Here is a 3,382-nt window from a genome sequence, read left to right on the forward strand (position 1 = left end):
CATCAGTCCTTCTGTTGGTTCGCCAACTGGCGTGACCAATGTGGACGCCTGGCGTGATGGAGCCTTCGTTTGCAGGAGTTTGACCTCAACATCGTCAATAAGTCCGGACATAAGCATGGAGACGCCGACACCCTATCTCGTGCGCTTGTCGAACTCGCAACACCCGACACCGACGACGACATCAGTTTCCTTGGGGCTGTCCATTCTTCTGATTTGTCAACCCAGCAGTGCGCCGATCCAGTGTTACGACCCCTGATCAATTATTTAGAAGGTCAACCAGCCACAATGCCTTAATATTTTCCTCGACACCCTATCTCGTGCGCTTGTCGAACTCGCAACACCCGACACGGACGACGACATCAGTTTCCTTGGGGCTGTCCATTCTTCTGATTTGTCAACCCAGCAGTGCGCCGATCCAGCGTTACGACCCCTGATCAATTATTTAGAAGGTCAACCAGCCACAATGCCTTAATGTTTTCCTCGACACCCGTCGTCGTTTTGACTTAAACGAGGCGTGATCTGTAACAACAACCCAAGGTCCGGCTAGCAAGTTTACCTGATCATCGTCCCCACAACTCTTTCGGAGGAAATTCTTTCTGAGTGTCACGACGAACCGACTTCTGGCCCCTTGGGATGCTTTCGCACGCTTGACAGAATACGCCAACTGTTCTCCTGGCCCAACCTTGCCACTCTTAAACGCTATGTCCAGAGCTGCCGGGAACGTCAGCGCCGTAAGGCCCCAGCCTCCAAGCCTCAGGGACTCCTCGAACCTATTGCACCACCACGTGCACCGTTCAATCAGGTCGGCATGGACGTTCGGGGCCCTTTCTCTTTGTCCTCGGGTGGCAACGGGCTCCCGGCCGCGGCGGTCGAATTTCGGTGGAGCCGAAATTCTAGAGGCCCTTGTACTGTGCAATGTCAGTGCGCGTTAAAGAACCCCGGGTGGTCGACACTATTCCGGAGCCCTTTACTGCGGCGTTCCTCAAAGCATGAGTCGCTTCGGGACTCAGGCCTAAAACCAAACCAAATTATTGGGGATGTCATAATTTTCTCGTGTATTTGGATTCTTACTTGACAGCAGTACGCTAAAGTAAGGTTAATTTTTTAATGCATGCATAATTCGGACACACACTCCTTATATCAATGAATAGAAAACAGCAATAACAGTTAAATGGCGAGACAGCAAGATGGCCTATTTACATTATAGATACAACTATACTGTCCATGGAATAATGAAAAGGCTACAAAACAAAAGGTACTTAAATATATGTAAAGAAAGTACAGTGTGCTAATTAAAAAATTTGATTTAATCTTTACCTCACCTTAGATAATATTGAAATCAATGTGAATTTCCCTGTTGCAATTACAAATGACTAATGTGCTGCTAACCGAGCTCGATATACTCCGCGTCCTTAGCCCCGAGAATTCGAGATATAAATCGCGTCATCGTCCTGAAATCGTAATCGCACTTTTGATAGCGTAACTTTCAATGGGGGCACTCTTCAGATATCAGGGGGCCAAAATCCTTGACCATTGTGAAAACGGTTGCATATCTATGGACGGTTCCTCGATGAGTCTATCTGACTATCGATCAAACGATGAGTTGTACACGACCACAGTGTGATGCCTTTTTTTAACTTCATGGAATAGAAATAGCGCAAATGTTTATCGTTTCCGACGACGCTGTTTCAGCTAAAGCTCTCCTGCGGTGCTGCAAAGCTTGTTGTGAATTCGTTCGCGGGCATCAGGGTCGTCCACGCCGAAATCCGTAGCTATCACGGCTGATTGAAGTTTTACGAGCGACTACTCCAAACCGAAGTTCGTGTATCGGTGATTAGCCGCGCCCGGTTAGAAACCGTGCAGCTATAAAGCGGAAGTGAAGCTGTGCGTGTGATATCCGCGCGCACGCGAACGGAATGAAATGGCAAATAGAAAGGGTTGGTTTTACCCTAGTCTTTTTTTTTTGTCTTACGTCTGTGTACGATAAAATTGATCTTGTACGATACGACCTCTATCACGTTTCTGCTTCGATCTTCAAAAGAAGCCCAGGAAAATAGTGATTCATGGACGAGAAGGAAAAATGAGACTGGCCTAGATAGCAGAGCCTACTGGTGCCGTGACACGCATTCTCCGTATTTATCATGAAGCCCATGACCTGTCAGTCGTGCCAGCTGTAAGCGCGTTTAAGTGAAGTTGTGATAAGACCGGAAACAGATATACAGACAATATACAGCACAAACATATCTCCGCATCAAGTGGGGCCAACCGAGATCGAGTCTTCTTGCTAAGCATGTGACACTATAGGAACTGACGTTTCAAAATCGTCGCCCAGCGCTCGTTAGCGGCAGTGTCGAGCCCGGTGGTAGCCTTAGCATTGTGGCCGCTTTTCCTCTTCGCGATGTCTCCTGTCAGCGAGACCCTGACTTGCTCTTCGGCGACCAGCAACGAACTGCCCGACGTTGTTGTCGACGCGAAATCCAAGAGAGAATACACCCGCGGCAAGTTCCTCGGCAAGGTATACGTGTCCTTAGACTACGGGAGCGCTACGTTCTGTACCGCAGAGCATGCTGGTTACCTTCATAGCCTTAGTTTAACAACCGCGCGTGAAAAAAATATTCTTGCTGCTCCTTACAGTGGATAAAAAATTAAGCATGCTTGAGCGTTCATGCAGTGTAGAAGCGGAATACTGTACCCTCTGTACCAAAAGCAACGAAGCAACGTGGTTTGTTTCTTTGCTGGATAGCGAAGCACTTTGGCCGCCCCCTATAGGCTCTAAGCCTGTGTACATTAAGGATGAGCATTGTTCTCAGCTTTGAAGGCCTTTCTGCCTTGTGGGGCGCCATAGGGGCTCACCCCCAGTGTTTTCTGCGCATGCGCAGCGTTGCTATAGCGACGGAGACGCGACTATAGGCCCGTCGTCTGCTTCCCATGGCACCGAGGCCCCAAAGCAGTTCTTGTTACTGGCGAGCGCGGCAAATTCGGAACACGTGCTTGGGCATTCTACTTCAGCAGCTTCGTGTGAGAGTGATGTCTTCTTCCACGGCGGCGTTAATTGAATACGTAGTCTTTGTCAGAAATATACAGCCCGAAGGGTTTGCTTCTGAACCTTATAGGGGGTAGGGGGGGGGGGGGGTGCTCTGAAATACATTAGTCAGTCCTAGGCTTGGGATGCTCAAGGACTTAGGTTCCTTCCACCTTCGTGAGATTAGGGTCCTTGAGAATGAATGGGGTGCCGCTCTGCAGGACTGGGAAGCAGGCCCCTTGGGCTGTGTGCTCTTTACAAGGATTCTAGGGAGGTGGGGAGCGTATCCAGATCGCATGGATGCATGGCTTTGCACACACAGCAGCATTGACGAAAGTGTGCGGAAGCTTTGCAAAATAA

Source organism: Amblyomma americanum, chromosome 11, assembly GCF_052857255.1.
Source record: "Amblyomma americanum isolate KBUSLIRL-KWMA chromosome 11, ASM5285725v1, whole genome shotgun sequence".
Taxonomy (NCBI): Eukaryota; Metazoa; Arthropoda; class Arachnida; order Ixodida; family Ixodidae; genus Amblyomma; species Amblyomma americanum.